This window comes from Bicyclus anynana, chromosome 12 (assembly GCF_947172395.1).
Source record: "Bicyclus anynana chromosome 12, ilBicAnyn1.1, whole genome shotgun sequence".
NCBI classification, from domain to species: domain Eukaryota; kingdom Metazoa; phylum Arthropoda; class Insecta; order Lepidoptera; family Nymphalidae; genus Bicyclus; species Bicyclus anynana.
Window position 1 is genome coordinate 12,443,140 of NC_069094.1, and position 23,253 is coordinate 12,466,392.

General features: G+C 34.8%; 1 protein-coding gene across 2 annotated transcripts in view; it reads left to right on the forward strand.

Annotated features, from left to right (window-relative positions):
• Positions 1 to 2,485: 2,485 nt before the first annotated feature.
• LOC112055762 (zinc finger protein 629) overlaps positions 2,486 to 23,253 on the forward strand; it is an 81,120-nt gene continuing 60,352 nt past the window's right edge. The window contains exon 1 of one of the 2 annotated variants that reach the window (XM_024095960.2): positions 2,486 to 2,621. The gene's annotated coding sequence lies outside the window, so the exon portion shown is untranslated. Of the gene's footprint in view, positions 2,734 to 23,253 lie in introns of both variants that reach the window. The other variant, XM_024095959.2, reaches the window with a different exon arrangement.

Here is a 23,253-nt window from a genome sequence, read left to right on the forward strand (position 1 = left end):
TTGCGCCTACTAAAACATTAGTGCACACAAACACACGAAATATGTGTAATACACGTAGAACACACACGCACACATATGCACACACATACACATTACACATCACACACATATGCACACACATACACATTACACATCACACACATTGGAGGGTGATGTCTTGTTGCGTATATTGTGTTTTACTAATAATATTCTAAACTACAGGGGAGCAGTGCAGCTGTTGTCTAAGGCACAGAATACATAATTTATATTATTTACAATCATCGATCTCCTATTAAAAAATGGAAGCACAATCAGCGACCAAAAAACGTCTCCACTAATGAGTGCTAAACACAACTTCTTGGCACTCAATTCAAGTAGTAGCATATGCAAATTCAACCTTAACATTCTTAACATTTTATTAAATATTGGACTATAGTTAGCCTTTAAGTATAATTTTCTTTACCAATAATTCTAAAACTTCCAAAGCAAAATTGGCCAGTTTTTAATTGACATTTTTTACATGATTTTCCTTCGTCCTTTTATTTTATGAGGTCAATGTTTACAATACTAAAAAGTACATCATTCAAAACAGTATAAAGAAAATCAACGATTTTTTGTCTTGACTCGAAAAAAAATTGTCATACCGTGTGACAATGACCGATAATAAATCAATAAACACGATAATGCATACATGCCACGATTATTTGAATACAATAAAACATTCAAAATTGAATAAAGACGTGATGTTCAGAGGCGATAACGACAAAGCTTTTCAAAAAAGGCATAATTAAATTAAAAATTAACGAAACCGCGGGTAGTTTTCGAACTCTCCGTCCTTGATATTATACTCGTTACATTCGTTTGTTTTAAATCACAGAACATATGTAACTGGTAAAATCGACAAGTCTGTTCTGTCTGTCTGTAACTTTCATATATTTAAACTTTATTACTGATATAAGAAGAACGTGAGTTTTACCATTTCATTTATTTATTACATTTTTTTTTAAATCTTTAACAATATTTAAAAAATACAAAACACTGTTTAAATTTAAAAAAAAGAAGATCAAAGAAGAGAAAATGTTATGATAATGTCCAATAGCAAAACTATTCAATTAATTTAAATATCTCTATAAATATATTAATTAAGTCAACTACTTAATGTTAGCCTACTTTCTAATGTACAATCACCATAAAGTTAAATACAATTTAATCAATCATTGTACATTTTTTATTACAGCAATAATAATAATTTCCTAATTACAAATCAGTATAAAAAAATAAATCTATAATAATCTATTATTAATATTAATACCTAATTTAAATTGTATCATAAAATAATTACATGTCAACTATATTTTGAAGTAAATGCGGGTAGGTAAACAATAATCTTCATTTCCTTGTGATGTCAGGACGTTGTGTGATTTTTTTACGTAAGATTTGAACGAAATCGCAAGGAGCTTAAATAAGTTAGTGATAAAAGTTTTCAAAGTTGCTATCCTAAAGGTGTGTACTGTATATATTTGAATCATAAAAAACGTCTAATCAATAATGATTTTAAATTATAAATCAAAATTATTTTAAATAATATCCAGTTGAAGAATCTAGACTTAGCTAAAATATAATTATTATTTAGGTACTTAGGTATGCACTAAAAAATGCAATATACCTAATTTAAATTCATTACTTTAATGTAATTTAACCTGTAAGAATTACCTCCATACATTTTTCAAATTACTGATTTCCATACAATTTACGTATTTAATAACCATTAATATTTTTTTATTACTAGAGAAGAATTAATAACTAATGTAGAAATATTAAACACTAGCTGACGCCGCGCAGTTTTACCCGCGTGGTTCCCGTTCCCGTAAGAATACAGGGATAATATATAGCCTATAGCCTACCTCGATAAATGGTCTATCTAACACAGAAATAATTTTTCAAATCGGACCAATAGTTCCTGAGATTAGCGCGTTCAATCAAACAAACAAACAAACTCTTCAGCTTTATAATATTAGTATAGATTTAACTAAAATGTTAGTAATTATGAGTAAATATAAATGAAGTGTTTAAGTGAATACAAGAGTTCCGTCTTCCCGGACGGAGCGTGCGCTTGACCGGCGGCCGGCGGGCGGCCGGCGGCGCCGAGCGGTGCAGCGGCGAGCGCCGGCAGCGACGTCGACGCAAGGGCGCCGTGCGTCTTGCCGAAATTATTCGGGGCTCGCTGCACAATCGATTTTTCCCACCCGATGCGGAAAATTCTTCGGGGCGGAGCGGGTGATGCTCGTCGGTGGTGCGGCGCGCGGTGTGGGACGGGGGGCCGGCGGCAGGGGGCAGGGGGGCAGGCGGAGTGCAGCGGGGCGGTGCAACGCGCGCCGCCGTCCCGGCCGACGGGCAGACAGTAGGACGGCGACGCCACTGTGAGTCGGTGACCACGGCGCGAAGTACGCGCTCGCCGCACCGTGACATGTAGCGCGGCCGCCGCGCCGCAGCCTCGCGACCGCCTCCGGTGGCGGCGCGCCGATGCGCCTGCCCCCGACGCCCGCGCCGCTCTCGCTCCTGGTGCCGCTCGCGCGAGCTTTACCCGGCTGTGTCGACGACCGTCGTCGGATGGAACCCGGAGTGCACCCATTCGCATCAAGGTTAGACGAATATTTGAATGTGAGTGTTTGTGCGCCGCCCGCCGCCGCCGCGCGCCCTGGCGCAGCCCACCGCTTCAGCCGTACGCGCACTCCGCACACCGTTACTTTATAGGTATGTTCGCTTCACGCAGGAAAATCTTGTGACTCACCGACACTCGCCGACGTTTCACCGCTTTCAATGTTTTACACTAGCAGAACCTTGTCACCCTCGTAGTTCCCAATCCCGAGGAAATACGGAAAATAAATGTAGCGTATGTAACTCCCTATTAATGTAGCTTCCTATTGGTGTAAGAATTATTCAAATCGCTCCAGTAGTATTGACTTTATTCGTTACATACAAAAATACAATTTTTTCCTCTTTAAATTATAAATAAATAAATAATCGGAAATCACACTGCAAAAAAATAAAAAACAATTTCTCAACATCAGATAGAAATATATTTCTAACGAGCGTAAAGTTCGTAGTGTAGTAAAATTTTCACGGCAGATTTTTTTACAAACACAACACGACACGCGCATACCTAATACATACAATTGTATTTACATAATCTATTACTTATAGTTGTACCTACTAGGAATGGAATAAATAACGCATAATAGATGTAGTATGTAGTCGTTTTCCTTTAATTCAATACTAGATATCTGTGAAATAAATAATAATTATTTCATTTGTATTTAATCTTTTGCAATGTTATTTGTCATGTACAAATAACATTGCAAAAGATTTGCAATTAATCTATACTAATATTAAAAAGAAAAAATATTTTGTTCGTAAGTTTGATTGAACGCGTGAATCTCAGGAACTACTGGTCCGATTTGAAAAATTCTTTCAGTGTTATATAGACCATTTATCGAGGAAGGCTATAGGCTATATATTATCTCCGTATTCTTACGAGAACGGAAGCCACGCGGGTGAAACCGCGCGGCATCAGATAGTTAAGAAATATTATGGCAAATCAGAATAAATCTACACAATATATTCGTAGGACGTTGTAACTGCTACGCCGGCGACTCGGCCCTTACCAGGAAATTTCAGACGCAAGCGAGAGTGTAAACTTATCATCAAATAACTTATCTATACATATAAATATAATTAAAATGTATGTCTGTGATATTAAAAAATAACCGAGTTCAAGTGCTTATAGTTATTTACAAAACTAAAATACAAACAAACTTTTTCAAAATTTTGGTCTGTTCCTATCTGTTTGTTCGAGATAATTTCAGAAACGGCTGAACCAATTTAATAGGGACTTTGACTGGAAGATAGATAGGGAAGGATCAACATAAAATGTACATTTGATAAGGGATTTGCATGGGTAAACCGCATCATAAATGAGACATATCCAAATATTATTTTAATTATTAAATTCATGCGAACAAAGCCGGGAGTATAAGCTAGACTGTTATACCACACATATTTGTATTTAAAACAGTTAAACCGATTTTACTAATGTTACAAGATTGACAGTTTAAAATGTTGTTTAATACTTGATTTAAATGTAACTTCAGTGTTCGTAATTATTATTGCTTATTGGTTTCTTATATTATATATATAAGAAACCAATAAGCAATCTTCTACATTTTGTTAATATTAAATACAATACAAGAAAGAGGCAGACAAAGTAGATGGGCTTGTAAAAGTATTTATTCGTTCATGTATGCACCAAACAAATTAACAAATAGAAAAGAATGTCATATAAACAGTTTATGCATATAGAAGCTTTTGTGTGTTCCTTGTGAAAATTAGTCTTATATTATATTTAGTGGCATAGCTAGATAACCACTACTATTTAATATACTGGTAAGATTTTATCAAGTAAAAATATTAAATTTATACTAATATTATAAAGCTAAAGAGTTTGTTTGTTTGAGCGCGCTAATCTCAGGAACTACTGGTCCGATTTGAAAAAATCTTTCAGTGTTAGATAGCCCATTTATTAAGGAATAGGCTATATTTTTGGTAAGAATTCGAGGGACCCCTGCACCGCCTAGCCCCTGAATAGCTTACGCAATTGATTATATTTAATACAAGTGTAATTAACAAAAAATTATGTACACACACGAACAAACACAAAAACAAAGGTGACGTTACAATTTTCTGCAATTTTCATCTCTCTCTTCATAGGGAATAGTAAACATTACCGATTTTTCCTGGCTGCTACTTATAAAGATAAAACCCTAACACTTTTTACTTGAACCACGAACTTATGATACTTAGCCAAGAAGAATAACCAATGGGCCTATAAATGGCAGTTATTACATAATTAAATTGCCTTCTTGTCAAAGTTTTTTGGTAGTGATTGTGTGTTAATTTTCTAATAAGAGTATTTCGTGGATAAATAAGCAGTCAAACAAAGAGACAAACATTTTAAAAACAGCTGTTGTACAAGAAAATAATACCTATATTGCTTCCTTTTTTCCAAAATAATTGTTTTGCAGAAACGCTGTAAGCAGTGGCGTGCATAAGTTTGTCGATCAGGGTATGCATTAGTAACAAAATTAAGCATACTGGAAAAATCTATATTTAATAAGCAATATGAAGACTACTCTTAGGGTATGCAGTACTTTAATGCATGTATGAAGTGCACGCCACTGGCTGTAAGCGTCCTATCAGTTTATCCGTGGGGAGATAACTAGCAAAGCCTATCACCAGCCCATAACTGAAGCAAATTAGATAATATAAAATTTTAAAATAAACCGGAAACAGAATACCAAGTATAAGTAGGTATCCCAGCTAAGAGTCAAACTTAGAAACCTGAACTTTTGTTGTAAATTCATTACCAACTGCGCCATCAGGATCTAAGATCAAACGTACGTACGTAAGGAAAGTCGCGGACAATAGTTATTTATTAATATACTAGCGGACGCCCGCGACTTCGTCCTTGTAAAATTCAGTTTTTACAAATATCGTGCGAACTATGGATTTTTTCGGAATAACCTTCTCAATAACCTACTCTATTTTCCAGCAAAAGTCTCATCAAAATCGGTTCGAGAGTAGCCATATAGACAGACACAAAAGTTTGTTTTTGTTTTTAGTATCCTGTAAATAACTAAGTACAAGCATTTAAGAAAACACAGATAGAAAACACAAACAGACAATTCGATTCATGTATATTATGTTGTTATACAGCCTAGACTCTAGAGTCTAGAGTCTAGACTAATAATTATAATGTTTATCATTTTACATCTTTGACTCATAGCTTGCTAATGATTATCATATTACCTAAAATAGCACGGAGGCAATATCAATAAATAATTTTAATTACTCGGATTAGAGATAATATATATTACAATGTTACATTGCCATTTGCTATTATTTGATAAAATGCATCTGCTTGATGTAATCAAAATAATAATTTTAACGGCGACTGATGATATATAAACAACTTTAACACGCCAAATAAAGTTAAATAAATTAATTAAATGTGTAACAACGAATATTCATGAGGCGTTCTTTCCTTCCTACGCGTATTCATAAAGAACTAACTAACTAGCAAAGGCTACTGACATTATCTGTCCAAATATAGGCTTATTTTTTTTTAAGAATCTGTGCCATATATTTCTTTACTCGCGACTTTGTCCGCGTGAAATTTTGTTTTTCAAAAATCCCTCGGGAACCATGGATTTTTCCGGGGTGAAAAGCCTATGTGTTAATCCAGAGTAAAATCTATTTCCATTCCAAATTTCAGCCAAATCACTTCTGTAGTAGCGGCGTTAAAGAATAACAAACATCCAAACAAACATCCATACAAATATCCTTACAAACTTTCGCGTATATAATATTAGTAGGATATGATAATAATGTTAGGAAAGACATCGTGAGGAAACCTGTATGCATTTTTCCTCACGATGTCTTTCCTTTCTTGAGAATTTGCTCAATTCTCTACTTGTGTCTCTGCCAATCCGCATTGGGCCAGCGCGGCGGACTAAGGCCTAACCCCTCTCATTCTGAGAGGAGACTCGTGCTCAGAAAATTAGAACTTTGAAATCTTAATTTTAGCAGCTACAGCATTGAAAAACTGATTTAAGATAGTAAAATTTGAAAAATGAGGATAAAAAAATATAACTTGGTGACCCTAGCGAATTTTGGAAAACTATTCAAATTAATTTTCTATAATAATATACCATTTGTGTTTTATCCATTAATAAACGGGTCATCCGTGAAGTTTACAAGTAACTTGCTTGTTATGATGCTTTGACAATCTTCATTTTAAAGTATTTAGTAAGTATGCTTATATTTATTTATGAATATGAATCCAATGCTAAGGTAACTTGGGTTTCGGATCACGGTTTGAGTCCTGGATGGGCTATGAAATACTGAGCTTTTGTTCTAAGAAATGGTCGAGGTCAAAGTCCATTTATTTCAATTAGGCTTAGTTTACATGCACTTTTGAAACGTCAGGTAATAATATTATTAGATAATGGTTATAATAATTGGTCGAAAACTTAAAATTAAAGTTACGAGGGTTCCAAACGAGCCTTGGTCCGAGAAGAGCCCACACCAAACTCACTGTCAGTAAAATTGAGAGGTTAAGGTGGTATCCCGGTTTTACGTTTGAATTTTGTAGTAATTGGTCGATGATAGAACCTCATATTTTTAAAGTTGTTTATATATCATCAGTCGCCGTTAAAATTATTATTTTGATTACATCAAGCAGATGCATTTTATCAAATAATAGCAAATGGCAATGTAACATTGTAATATATATTATCGCTAATCCGAGTAATTAAAATTATGAGATCATATTACCTAAAATAGCACGGAGGCAATATCAATAAATAATTTTAATTACTCGGATTAGCGATAATATATATTACAATGTTACATTGCCATTTGCTATTATTTGATAAAATGCATCTGCTTGATGTAATCAAAATAATAATTTTAACGGCGACTGATGATATATAAACAACTTTAAAAATATGAGGTTCTATCATCGACCAATTACTACAAAATTCAAACGTAAAACCGGGATACCACCTTAAACTCTCAATTTTACTGACAGTGAGTTTGGTGTGGGCTCTTCTCGGACCAAGGCTCGTTTGGAACCCTCGTAACTTTAATTTTAAGTTTTCGACCAATTATTATAACCATTATCTAATAATATTATTACCTGACGTTTCAAAAGTGCATGTAAACTAAGCCTAATTGAAATAAATGGACTTTGACCTCGACCATTTCTTAGAACAAAAGCTCAGTATTTCATAGCCCATCCAGGACTCAAACCGTGATCCGAAACCCAAGTTACCTTAGCATTGGATTCATATTCATAAATAAATATAAGCATACTTACTAAATACTTTAAAATGAAGATTGTCAAAGCATCATAACAAGCAAGTTACTTGTAAACTTCACGGATGACCCGTTTATTAATGGATAAAACACAAATGGTATATTATTATAGAAAATTAATTTGAATAGTTTTCCAAAATTCGCTAGGGTCACCAAGTTATATTTTTTTATCCTCATTTTTCAAATTTTACTATCTTAAATCAGTTTTTCAATGCTGTAGCTGCTAAAATTAAGATTTCAAAGTTCTAATTTTCTAAGCACGAGTCTCCTCTCAGAATGAGAGGGGTTAGGCCTTAGTCCGCCGCGCTGGCCCAATGCGGATTGGCAGAGACACAAGTAGAGAATTGAGCAAATTCTCAAGAAAGGAAAGACATCGTGAGGAAAAATGCATACAGGTTTCCTCACGATGTCTTTCCTAACATTATTATCATATCCTACTAATATTATATACGCGAAAGTTTGTAAGGATATTTGAATGGATGTTTGTTTGGATGTTTGTTATTCTTTAACGCCGCTACTACAGAAGTGATTTTGCTGAAATTTGGAATGGAAATAGATTTTACTCTGGATTAACACATAGGCTTTTCACCCCGGAAAAATCCATGGTTCCCGAGGGATTTTTGAAAAACAAAATTTCACGCGGACAAAGTCGCGAGTAAAGAAATATATGGCAAAGATTCTTAAAAAAAATAAGCCTATATTTGGACAGATAATGTCAGTAGCCTTTGCTAGTTAATTAGTTCCTTATGAATACGCGTAGGAAGGAAAGAACGCCTCATGAATATTCGTTGTTACACATTTAATTAATTTATTTAACTTTATTTGGCGTGTGTAAACCTCTCAAACCCTTAGGCAATGATTTGCGTTTTTTTACTTGTTATTGAATTTTGGTGCGTTAAAAATTTACATAGTAATTATTTTGAGGTCTCAAAGATCACGCGTGTATCTGTTTGTCCCTCTAGTTACCGGCCGGTACTCCGCCGGACTCAAATAAAACGTCTCAGGTTCGATTTGTGCCCGAGACGTATTTCAGTTATTTTGATTTTAACAAAAAACTTCTAAACCGATTTTCATGAAAATATATGTATTCATATCTTATATATGAATAATATTAGCAGATGGATAATTAAAGATGTAATGTGAATTAAAGAAAAATTTAAATAACTAAAGGGAACTTTGAAAAGAAAAGTTTTTGGGGTTCCGTCTGTCCGTCTGTTGTTTATTCAGACTGTTACTACTAGAAAGCTGTAATTCAGCACGAGTGTGTAGAATATCAAAAATGTCAATAAAGTATAAATATTTGAAAAATATATTTTTAGGGTGCCTTCCTTACATGTACCCATTTAAAGTGAGGATGATTTTTTCCCTGTCTATCCCACAGTGTGGAGTATCGGTATCGGTATTTTTGTGCATTATAAGCGTATTTAAGCGTCCGAAATTAAGCCCACTCTTCAGAACGATACAGAAATGAGAAATATACATAAAAACTTGTATTTTTTGCGCCATTTGATTCTTAGACGAAATAATATTGGCCAAATGGTAAATAAGCTGATTTCATTATTTTCATACTGAACCAGCTTTACTTATGCGTATTTCAATGATTGACATTGGTTGTCAGTTGTCTTTAAAAATGCGAGCTGTCTTTGAATCGTCAAAGTCAACGTATACCAACGTTTGACAGTTAATTCATTCTCTATTTTATCTTTGCCAAACAGTTTTCCTAGCGATTTTGACAAAATGTGTCAAATTAATCCCAAATCCCTAGAAAAACGGTCAGTTTGACGCAGATAATGAAATAAATTTGATGTCAAACGTATCCGATCATAATTATCAGCAGATTAACAAGTAATTTAACTGATTTAGCCAACTTAGATTTTTCTGAAAATTGACCTCATGATTTTTTTTATATGTTTTAATTTTTGACCAATTTACAGCTTTGTATCGTTTGAATTTTTTGGGCCCCAGTTTGGAGACTGGGTTTCTCCTTTATCTACGGAACCCTAGACTGCGCGCGACCCGACACCGACACGCACATTGGCCGTTTTTTATTTGAACTTGATAAAACAATAGACATGACCTAAAATACCTATTCTTACTAATGTTATGTATGTACGAAACGTGAATAATATTCAAATTTCAAGGAAATAAAAAAAGACCAATTTGGGAATCATGAAAATCTGCAAATTTTAATAATAATGTAATGTATAATATTAATCGTTTTTATAATGATTTAATAATCGTTTGTATTTATTAAAAGTTACAAATCATATTAGCATTGTTATCAACTCACATCTATTTGTAAATCGTGCGTGATAACTTGACAACTAAGAGCCTCAATAGCTCAACGGTAAGAGCGGTCGGACTCATCACCGAAGGGTGGTGGTTCGATCCCCGCCCCGTTGGTCTATTTTCGTACTCACTTCTAATACAGTATTTCCCGAGTAGTTGGAGGGGAATGGGAATATTGGTCATATTTAAAAATATGGCATATATTATTTAAAAAAAAACTAGTTTTCAAAACACAGTTTTTTTAAAATCATTTTTAGAAAGAAACAATTTTTAGAAATAAAAAAAACAAAGTCACTCGTCCCCTTACAACCGAATATAAAACTTTTACTATAATTTATATTTCATAATTTAACACTAACAACAAAAAAAACTTCATTTTATATTTTCTTTAATTTTTGTTAACAGTTTTTAAAATATTTAAAAAAATAAGATGCAATTTTTCTTGAATAATATTGTAAATTACTGATGTGACGCTTCTTGTCGTACTGACTCGAGATTTTATTCGTTTTTGAATTTTGTATTTGTGACGGATACGACACCATCGTGTTCCGTGCGCTCCATCTACCTATTATTGATTAATCTGTGATTGTTTGAGAAATTATAGCATATGTTAATGTTATACTAGACTAGTGCTAGATACGAGTAGATGTTATTCTTGCCAAAGGCAGACTCATTTTCCGATACCGCGCTTAAGCTCTCAAGAAACGGGTCAAGCTTTTTTCAGTACAGACCGTTCCATGTTGCACAATGATTATTATTTGTGACAAGTTGAATTTAACGGAATATTTAGTTATTTTAACCGATTAAGAGACTTCTGATTTTGCTTGTCTCATTTTTTAACTTTGCTACTAAGAATTGAATCGTTGGTCCAGTAGTGAGCCTAAGTGTCTGAGGTCCCAGGTTCGATTCCTGACTCGGGCTATGAGATACTGAGAAAGTAGGCCTAAGTATTAATAATGTTTTGTGTTATAATTATTGTTTACCATAATTTTTTAGTGTGGGCATGGAAAACATGTCGGGCAGGAAAGGTTGATGCATTTTAAAGGGATCTCTTAAACCTACTCCCAAGGTTACAAGTCCGGGGACCTGCTCGAGGTGTTTCCTCTGCCACAAAATAATGGTTCAATTACTGTCGCTGCTACTCGTGACTTCTCGTTACTACAACATATCTCGAAACGAGACAAAAACAAAATATCGACCAATAGAAGCGCAACAAAAATATCGCTCTCTTTTCCATTGCGTATTGTTACGTATTCCTTGAGTACGGGTGGTATTAGCATTCATTATTCATATAATTTGTATAAAGTTGTTACGACAGTTAAAGTATAATTAAAAGGGTAAGTGATGATTTGGGTTCAGTTTTTTCTTAGACAGCGAGAACGCCGTCACCGCCAGTCGCGTTATTGATTTTTTTAGTTTTGATAATGGTTTGTGGCGTAATTGGTCATAAACTGTTTAGTGTAGACATAGAGAACGTGTCGGGCAGAAGAGGTGAGTGTTAATGTATTCTAAAAGCATCCTGTACCCACATCCAAGGTCACAAGTCCTGGTACCTGCTCGAGTTGTTTCCTCTACCACAAAATGATGGTACAATCACTCTCTAATCACGTGCTATGGGCCTTATTAGAAGGCTTAAAATCACTCAGCGGGCGATGGAGCGAGCTATGCTTGGGGTTTCTCTGCGTGATCGAATTAGAAATGAGGAGACCCGCATAAAACCAAAGTTACTGACATAGCTTAGCGAGTCGCGAAGCTGAAGTGTTGTTGAAGTTGGTAAGTCCCAAGGTGCTAGAATGGCGACCCCGCACCGGAAAGCGCAGTGTTGTTCGTCCCCCCACTAGGTGGACCGAAGACATCAAACGGGTTGCAGAGAACCGCTGGATGCTAGCGGCTCGAGACCGTTTTGTTTGGAAGTCCATGCAAGAGGCCTATGAGCAATGGAGGTCTATCGGCTGATAATGATGATGATGATGATGAATCACTGTCACTGCAAGCCGTCACATTATCGATGAAAGAGACATTGATATTTCAATTATGGACGACAATGCCTTTTTAATTTTTCGAGATAACGCTTTACGCGTCCTAAGCCTATTAGAACGTTATTTTTAAAAGCCTTACAGAAGGTCTATGACCAGCAGTGGACGTCCGTCGGTTTCGGGTCCGTCGGCCGTATGCTTTGATGATATGTGGACATTAAACAGGACAATAGTCAATATTCATTTATTTCAATTAGGCTAAGTTTAGAAGCACTTTCGAGACGTCAGGTAATAATAATATAAGATAATGGTGATAATAATTAGTCGAAAACTTAAAATTAAAGTTACGAGGGTTCCAAACGCGCCTTAATTCGAGAAGAGCCCACAGCAACATCAAACTCAGCCAGGTTTTTCCTTTTTTAGCCTCTACATATTGAAATGCTTTGCTAAAATTTACAGAAACCAGTTTCCGAAACTGGGTTAGTGTGTTAAGGTTCTGGAATTCAATCGTCTCGGTCAAAGCCTGGCTGCTAGCTAACTCTATCATAGAAAGAAATAACAAATTCCCGAATTAACTTTATGCAAAATCAAACCCTTTCAGTTTTTTTTTTTATTTTTCATCATTTTATAGAACACATTAAAATTAGGCCTAACTATAGTGCAAAACCACAGTTTAAACAAATTATAATTATTTAAATAGTATTAAAAACTAAAAAACAATCAACAAAAAGATAAAAAAAATCATTAGCGGGTAATAAAACCTACTACATAATTATTGTGTGAGTGTACATAAAACATATTACTAAATTATTGAGTGTTTGAAGTTAATAATTGTACAAATAAAATAGCAGAATAGCACAATATCGGTATAAGACATAAAAAAAAAGTTTCTGCTCGTGCTCGTTTGTCGCTTTTCCTAAGAAAAACACAGCAAATTTCTCTTATCTTAAATCCATCCAGTAATACTCTGTGTACTGTTACCAACAAACAAATTTAAAAAAATGAGGGTATATATCGCTTGTCATTTCAAACCTAATAATAATAATGAACTTGTTTTTAAATTAATGAAAATAAATTCGATTAATTAATAAGCATAGAACTATTGGATATAGTTAATATATTTTAAAAAACATTTTTTTTTTAAAACAATACATAATTTAAAATAAACAAGTTATGAAATGAATGAAATCTTTATCTTCTTTTTAAACCTATTGTTTAAAGCCCTACTCGATGTGTAGTGTTTAACAACAAACAAATTATAAATGAAGGTAGAAAACACCTTCATTTATAATTTGTTTGTTGTTGAATTAATATATTTTGAAAAATATTTTTTTTAAGAATCAACAAAGAAATTATAAATGTTAAACACTACACATCGAGTAGGGCTTAAAATAAAAAGTTTTTAAAAAAAGATAAAGATATTAAAGCTTGTTTTTTTTTTTAAATATTTGCCCTATCTTTTAAAATGATTGATATTCCCATTCCCCTTGTCGGGAAAGACTGTATTAGAAGTGGGTACGACAATAGACCAACGGGGTGAGGATTGAACCACCACCCCTCGGTGATGAGTCCGACCGCTCTTACCGTTAAGCTATTGAGGCTTTAATTATATCTTTGAAATATTAATTGATTTCAATAGAAATTGGGTTAGCGAATAGAAGTAGTATAAAGATAAGTTCTCAAATTGAACCCGCACAGTGCATCGTGCCCCAATGACACATTAAAAGCCGTCTGAAGTAGGTCGAGACCTGCTCTTGGTGACAATGACGCTGTATTACTATGTCGGCTCAACTAAACTGTTATTTTATTTTTACTCGCTTTCGTTATTTTTTTTATCACCATCAGTATCAGTCATTCTAGCCAATGATAATTTTATACTATAGATCAGTTACGTCCCAACTAAATCACCGCAAAAATGATTCGAATAATAGGCAACAATCAGTGATATTTTTATACTATAGATCACTTACGTCCCTACAAAATCACCCCAAAAAGTGATGCGGATAATAGGCTACAACACTGAGCGAACACAATATGCACAATTTTGTCTTTAATTTTATTCTAATGAATATATTTATGTATAGGTATACATCATAAACTCACAACTCGACATCGTAGACGATATTTAAGTATTATTTGTTTAAATAACGTTCGTTGTCAGCCACAACTAACATTAGTTGTGTATAAATTTCCTCTTTTGAGCGTCTCATTTTTCATGCGCTAGTAACACATCTAACAGTATTTAATATCAATGATTATAACCCTCTACCATTCTTATTCACTATCTTTGACATAAGCTAGTTGACATACCTATATGAAATTGAGATTCTATGTGTCATCCGGTGATTACAGGTGGATATCACACAGTAGGTAGATGACATTTTTTCAATTTATTTGATGTTTATTTTATTATGTTGATAATAAAGACTAAAATAGTGACTAGGCCAGCAGGTCTTCCTTGTGATGGGATATGGAGCTTGCCCACCAAGCTGCTATAGTCCGGAATGGCGGGCTTTGTATGATAATGGTTAATTCTTTTACCATCATATTTTAATGGTACGTATTTAAAACTAGCGGACGCCCGCAACTTCGTCCGTGTGAAATTTAGTTTTTCACTAATCCCTCGGCAACCATGGATTATTTCGGGATGAAAAGTAGCCTATGTGTTAATACAGAGTAAAATATATTTCCATTCCAAATTTAAGCCAAATCAGTACAGTAGTTGCGGCGTTAAAGATTAACAAACATCCAAACAAACATCCATACAAACTTTCGCGTTTATGATATTAGTAGGAGAGGATGTATTATTACGCTGACAACAAAATTTCAGGATATATTTATTAAATTATTTTTATGTATTGTTTCTTTTCCTTGACTTTATGACTTTGTCATACTGATGACTGTGTTTTCTTTAATTTAATTTATTGACGGAAAGACCTTGAAATGTCTATTACAAGGTCTTGCTCTTCTTCCTATTAATTTATAAAAAGTTTGTTTACTGAATGTTTATTGCTAAAAAGTGTATATTCATAGAATACACTTTACATGAAAACATGTTTTACTTTGTTTGTTGTACATTTTACTATGTTTTATATTATCTCTATCTTTTTTTAATTTTAAAAATAATATTTGCCATATATTTTGAAATATGACCAATATTCCCCTTGCCCTCCAACTAATTGGGATAGACTGTATTAGGAGTGGGTACGACAAATGTAACGGAGCGGGGATCGAACCACCACCCCGATGATTAAAATCTGAACCCCTTTCTGTTTCTACGTGACATTGTTTCAGTACCCTAAATCGCTTGGCGGTATTTTTTTTCCGGTAGGGTGGTAACTAGCCACGTAGAAAACCCTTATCGGCCCAGCCGGGGATCGAACCCAGGACCTCCGTCTTGTAAATCCACAGCGCATACCACTGCGCGACGGATGCTGCCAAATACTTTATAATGTTTTATAATATACGTATTACCTACCAAGTTATAATGAAATCCGTTTAGCTGTGATTGAATGAATGGACAACAAACGTCCATTCACTAAGTTCTAAACGTCTTTATAACCCATACAGCTAAGGTATAATACTAAGGACTTAGAGGGGTCTGAACACGGAACAATGGTTAGGTAATGCCTTTTTTTACCTAAATTTTGTGTTAGGTTTCCCACAGAAGCTGAGTTAGCCCGAGATAAAATTGCCTGTGATGTGTGATCTGCAGGTTAATTCGTTGACTTATGTTAGTTGACATAAACGGAATTGAGATTTTATGTAATAAATGTCATACGGTGCCTACTTTCAACCCATCGTATGTAGATTGTAGGTAGATGACATTTCTCAGCTTTTTTGATGTTTATTTTTATAGGTGTATAATAAAGACTAAATTAGTGAATACGCCAGGTGTACTAATCCAATCGCGGTCAAATAAAAAACTTATTTTCGTGAAGTTAAAATTTCAAATTTTAAAAATTATTTCCAACCTAATACAAAAACGCTCTTCAGATAAGCTGATCGGATCTACATAGTGCTAAGAACCAACTCGATCGATAATAATACAAACAGATCCATTCGTTTAGATTTTAGAAGCTTAAACATAGGTACTGGAAATATATGGAATGCGCTTCCAGCTTCCGTTTTTCCTGTATTTATAGGTAATGTTGGTATACTTAACTCAAGACTGGATATACTTTTCTTCTAAACAAGTTAATTTTGGTATATAATTTTGCATCATATGTCATTAAATAAACTAAAAATAAAATCATTGGGTGATATAAATGGTTTCCATAACCGTCCCAATCGCGAATAATCAGCCCCCCTCATAAGTCGTACTGCTATACGCAAGTGAATGCAGTTTTTAAGTTGATAACGTTACTGATAGCACTCAGTTTTCAAGGTTATCAGCTGTAATAAATTGCCTATCAGATAGCGTTGGTGCAAAAGAAATAGATAATGCAAATTTGGTCAGCGACCGAAGTGACTTTTTCCACTAAGGTGATGACATGACAATAAATGATTTTTATGGAATCTAAGACGTAGAGAGAGAAAGTAACAGACGAATAATTCGCGTGTTGTCAGTTAAAATGATGTTCAATTTTGACGTGATTTATATATCAAAACACAAGCCAATATTAATTATTTAGGTAACCTATAATTTTCGACGAGATGAGGTTGTAATTTTTGGCTCACATGCATTAATTGAACCGAATATCGCATTGCTTCGTCTCGTTTCTGAAGGAATGCGACGGATGCTATGTCTATTTATTTTTCTGTCTAAGAGTAAATAATTTTTTTCATTTATATAGCTGTTGTGTTTTCACTGCGTAAATCATTTTTATACATTTAAATATGTCCGTAAATTGAGAAAAGGTGGTCTCTAACTCGTACTCACATTTAAAGAAAATTACAATCACATCGACTTAACAACTTTCGAAGTGCCAAGTATCAGAGGAGTCGCCCTTGGAAAGCCGTTCTGCCCATTTTTCTGCTTCTGCTTGCGGACTTCATCAGCCGATGTTTCTGCGCTCGCCCAAAACTGGTGAGATTAAGGAGCATTTATGGCACTTACACATTTGATGTTCGTGTCGTACTGACTCGAGAATGTATAACTTTTTGAATTTCGTATTTGGAGCGACTACGACACCGTACCGTACGTTCCGAGACTTGGTCACTATGGGCCTCATAAGAAGGTTCAGAGTCACACAGCGGGCGATGGAACGAGCTATGTTAGGAGTATCTCTGCGTGATCGAATCAGAAATGAGGAGATCCGCAGAAGAACCAAAGTCACCGACATAGCTCAATGAGTTGCGAAGCTGAAGTGGCAATGGGCGGGGCGCATAGTTCAAAGAGCCGATGGACGTTGGGGTCCCAAAGTGCTGGAATGGCGACCCCGCACTAGTAAGCGTAGTGTTGGCCGACCCCCCACCAGGTGGACTGACGACATCAAGCGAGTCGCAGGGATTCGCTGGATGCAGGTGGCTCAGTATCGTGATGTTTGTAAGTCCCTACAAAAGACGTCCATCGGCTGATATGATGATGATGATGATGATGATGATGATGATGATGATGATGACGACACCGTCGTGTTCCGTACGCTCCATCTGTATATTATTGAAATAAAAATGTACGTGTGTAGTGTAGTCGTTGGTAGCAATAAATTTTAAATATTTTTTATTACAATTTGTAATAAGTCGTTAATGTTCTTTACGATTTATAGAGGGTAGATCGTTAAAAGATAAAACAAAGCCTAACCTTAGCAATGCCTTAGCAGGCACTACATCTTCCGGCAACAAAATCATTCGTCTATGCAAAAGCCTGCTTATAATGTGGCATATATAAAAACATAATTGAGTAGGTACCTACATGATAATACTAAGTTAAATATTATTTTATTTAAATTTATTAGCTAGTTATACTATAGGTGGGCATCTGTCTGGGTTTTTAACTAACCGGTTTGAGCGAGGCTACTTCATCAATGTTATAATTAGATATTATATATTAGAGGTATTATATTTACCCTACTATGGCCAAGACAGAAGGAAGAGTTATGATTTCAACTGTCTATTAAATGTATGTGTGTTTAAAATTGTATTTAATTATACAACAGGCGATGGACGTCCACTGTTGGCCATAGACCTCTTGCATGGACTTCCAAACAAAACGGTCTCGAGCCGCCAGCATCCAGCGACTCCCTGCAACCCGCTTTATGTCCTCAGTCCACCTAGGGAGGAGTCGACTAACACTGCGCCTACCGGTGCAGGGTCGCCATACCAGCACCTTGGGAACCCAACGTCCACCGGCTCTTCGAACCATGTGGCCTGCCCATTGCCACTTCAACTGCGCGACTCGCTGAACTATGTTAGTTGGTTCTTCTGCGGATCTCCTCATTTCTGATTCGATCACGCAAAGATACTCCTAGCATAGCTCATTCCATCGCCTACTGTGTGACCAAGCGACTCGCTGAACTATGTTAGTTACTTTGTTTCTTCTGATCACACAGAGAAACGCTAATGTAGTATCTAAAAATTATATTGTTTAAACTAAACATATTTTTGTGATATATGTCATAAAATAATAATAATTATTATTATTAATCAATGCCGTGGGACAGGAGGGCCTGTAGTAAACAAGAAATTTGTTATGAATACGCTACATATGCGTCCGCGTAACGTTTGAAGTATAGAGGATAGACATAAGTTCGTTTAGTTTATCTATACTACTATCATGGTATGGTGTACATGGTATGGTATGGTGATACATGAAGTTTCTATTATTATCAATAATCTTTTTAACATTACTTTTAGCACGCACTAAAAATTACAAATATTGGATTTAAGTCACGTGACGATTTTTTTCGTATTTCTGACAGCAAACCTTTCATTTGATATCCATATCATGGATGTATTTCAAACAGCCAGTCTGCAATCTTGGGGAGGCCGCCATATTGGATTTGTAACGTTTCTTAGCTAGTCATGTATTGTCATCAGAACTCAGAGCGTGTGCAAAATTTCACCCTAATCGAAGATCGGAGAGTGGGTCAAATTAAGAGTCCAAGATTTGATTTTCTTACATACAAGTGAAGCCAATATAAGCGTGTTAAAAATTGAACCTACTTCAAAGACGTATTTCAGTTATTTTGATTTTAACGCTGCGCCTGACTTTACACGCGTAGACAATTAAGAAAATTCTCAGATACGAAGGGTTCCTTTCGCTCATGCTGATTTTCCTTCACCGTTTAAGACACGTGATATTTAATTTCTTAAAATGAACATAACTGAAAAGTTTAGAATTGCCATGCTTCGGATTAGAATCTACGCCCTTTGAATCGAAGGCTAAAGTCATATCCACTGGGCTATCACGGCTCATGCCGAACTATCAGCGTTCATAAAATAAGGTGTATCTGGTAGTTGCAGGCGCTCGTTTGAATGTGTCATAACAAGATAGCCCGCTTCCATCTTTGATTGTATCATCACTTACCATCTAGTAAAATTGTGGTCAAGGGCTAAATTGTAAAGAATAAAAAAAAGTGTTCCCATAAAGAAGCTTTGACGGCCTCCGTGGCGCAGTGGTATGCGCGGTGGACTTACAAAACGGAGGTCCTGGGTTCGATCTCCGGCTGGGCCGATTGAGACTTTCTTAATTAGGCTGGCGGGAGGCTTTGACCGTGGCTAGTTACCACCCTGCCGACAAAGACGTACCTACCGCCAAGCGATTTAGCGTTCCGATACGATGTCGTGTAGAAACCGAAAAGGTGTGTAGATTTTCATCCTAACAAGTTAGCCCGCTTCCGTCTTAGATTGCATCATCATTTACCATCAGATTAGTCAAGGGCTAACTTGTAAATAATAAAAAATAAATAAAAAAAAGCTCTTGTTTCTCAGATCAGACTAGTATAATCGAAAAAAAAATATCTACAAGCTAGCTACCAAATAGACTATCAAAGTCCTTAACCAATGCTGATAACAAGACATAAACTACATAGACAGCCCCAGATATTTCGGACGTTGTAACTTACGTATGCAATTCAAATTTCTCACGTTCAAACCGCGATCTATTAGCAAACGCGTGCGTGGTAGGTATTGGCGCGAAATCCATCCGCGTATATTTCGGGCATAGCAACTGCAATCGAAAAATCAACCGCCGCGCCGCCGTCGGCACACACTCATGCGCAGCTATACATACATACACTAGGGTTGCCAACATTTAATATGAAATAAAGTATTTTTAAGATTCAATAGCTTCATAGGCCGGACTCAACACCGAGAGGTGCTGGTTTGATTCCCGCCCGCGAGACTATTGTCGTAACTACAATAGTCCTAATGGTATTCTTACCTAAGTTATAGGCAATATAGTACACATGAAGAAAATATAGAAAGTGTTTTATGGAATAAACAAAAAATAGACGAAGATAAGTTAGTATTGGTTATCTATTTACTTTTATAAAATCTATAATTGTTAGCTCATTCTACATTTTTAAATTCTTTTTTGTCTAAAAAAGAGTCACATGCTGTTTTACATATAATTTTTAAATTATTGCAAACTAAAAGCTCATATTTTTTTGTTTGTTCAACAACACGCTATCTGTCATCTATCGAAATTTAAAGATAAGGCACGTTATATAGTTTTAAAATAAAAAATGTACTTGTATGACGATTTCGATGTTGAAAATAAAGTATATTGCGTACTATATTTTTTCATCGGTACGCAGATCCGAATATAGTATATTTTAGTACGGCTGGCAACCCTAAGGTACACACACGCGCGCACACAATAGTTACCTAGGTTATATAACGCACACACGTGTACGCTAGTCGCGTTTGTGCCCGGACGCATACTTTGCCCTTGAGCGTTGCATTATACTAGATATCAAGATATATGATAATTAGCGCATTGATAAAAAATTTGATAAACAGTCTGACGGCTTTATTTTGAGGATGTCGCTTATGTTTCATAAGGTCGTCACATTGATATTGTAACTACGCACGAAATATTAGCATATTATTTTTACTAGTCAACTCCCCGCGATTTCACCCTCGTAGTTCCCATTCCCGTGAGAATACGGAGATAAAATATACTACTAGCAGACGCCCGCGACTTCGTCTACGTGTAATACAATTTTTCGCAAATCTCGCAAAAAACATGGATTTTTTCGGGATAAAAGGTGTGTTAATCCGGGATATTATCTATCTTCACTTTAAATTTTTAGCCAAATCGGTTCAGTAGTTGCGGCGTTAAAGAGTAACAAACATCCATACATACAGCCAAACAAACATCCATAAAAAATTTCGCGTGTATAATATTAGTAGGATGTAAACTCACAAATTACGTGGCATTCTATTGGTAAAAAAATTTTCAAAGTATTGAACATATTTGTTCAATACTTTTTTTTTTACAATTAAATCAATAGATCCAGAGAAAAAAAATGTATTCTTGATTATTTGTGTTTACTGAACATTTTCTTATCTACGTCAATTTCAATTTCAAAAAAGCCAGTTCTTACCTAAAATAAGTTAGGTTTGTATTCAAATTAGTTTAAAACCGTCTAGCATTCCGTCTGGGTCTGTCTGGCCCGAAGGTCAACATGTTTGTGTGTCACATTTTGGTTCAAATAATAATAAATAATCATGAAATTTGTTGTAATTTTGATTTATGCACTTTATACTACAAACTACCTAAATAGTAAAATTTCAAGTTGACCTCGACAACATTTAAGTTAATTAAGAAAAACCTCAATGTCTTTATAAGAAACTAGCTGACGCCGCGCGGTTTCTCCCGCGTGGATCCCGTTCCCGTAGAAATACGGGGATAATAAATAGCCTTCCCCTATAAATAAGCTATCTAACACTAGAAGAGTATTTCAAATCGGACCAGTAGTTCCTGAGATTAGTGCGTTCAAACAAACGAACTCTTTAGCTTTATAATATTAGTATAAATTATAATATTAGTATAAATAAACATGAAATGTGTAGTTATTTTGATTTATGCACTTTAACTATAAGCTATTTGAGCTGGACAATATTTAAGTAATAAAGGAAAGCCTCGTTGTCTTTGTAAGAAATTTGAGGATGATAACGCAGTGATCGCTGCTGTATATGATTTTTAAGCATTAAGGACGAAGAATTTTTTCGAAAAGAAAGAAAGAAAGATGCATTTGTTACAAAACGCAAGGAAATCAATATAACCTTGTAGCCCCTATTTTACAATATCGGGGGTTGAATTTTAAAAATTCTTTATTCACGTTATATTTTGTATTTTTTATGATTTATGAACAAATTTTTAAAACTAAAAATTAAGGTCAAAACGTACCCTTTGTTTTGCTTACCATTATACCAAAATTTATTTTGATCGGTTCAGCCTTGAAAAGGTAACAGACAGACAGACTTACTTTCGCATTAATAGTATTGGTATAGAATTATAGATTATGCCACACATCAAAAGGAATTTTAAATTTAGAAAAAAAGATATTACAAGTGTTTACTAATAAAAGGTGACGTTAAAAATAAAATAGCATTTAATAAAAGATGACTGCATATTATTCATTCTCACTACTTAATGAACACCGTAATATACCTACTAGATATTTTGCAATTTTGTATGCAAAAGGAAAAACCACATCGAAATGGAAAAACAAAAACTTATTAACCTGTTATTAATATGAAATTGTTTATTTTTCAAGGTTTTTTTTATCGTCATTTGATAATCAAATTGAATAAAGAGACTCTTTATTTCTGCTATTTTTCTTTTTTAATTTGGAAATGAATTTTGTTGTCTTTAGTTTCTGAAGAAATATAATATAGTTCCTTAGTGTAAGGGCGCGACCCCGTTGATGTCTATTAAAGGACCTTTCTTCCAACTCAAGGAATGCTTTGAATTCGACACACAAAGTGAAACAGCAAAATAATACATTCAAATAGAACGTTTTACTTTTTATTGTTTTATTATACCTTTAATTACTTTACAAAGTAAAAATTTAAAGCTACTGACTGATCAGTTAATAATACAAGATTCGTCTGTTTTTATTTACAAAATTGAGTAACACGATTACGTCTTAAATTAATGATTTTGTTTTTAATTTAAATAACA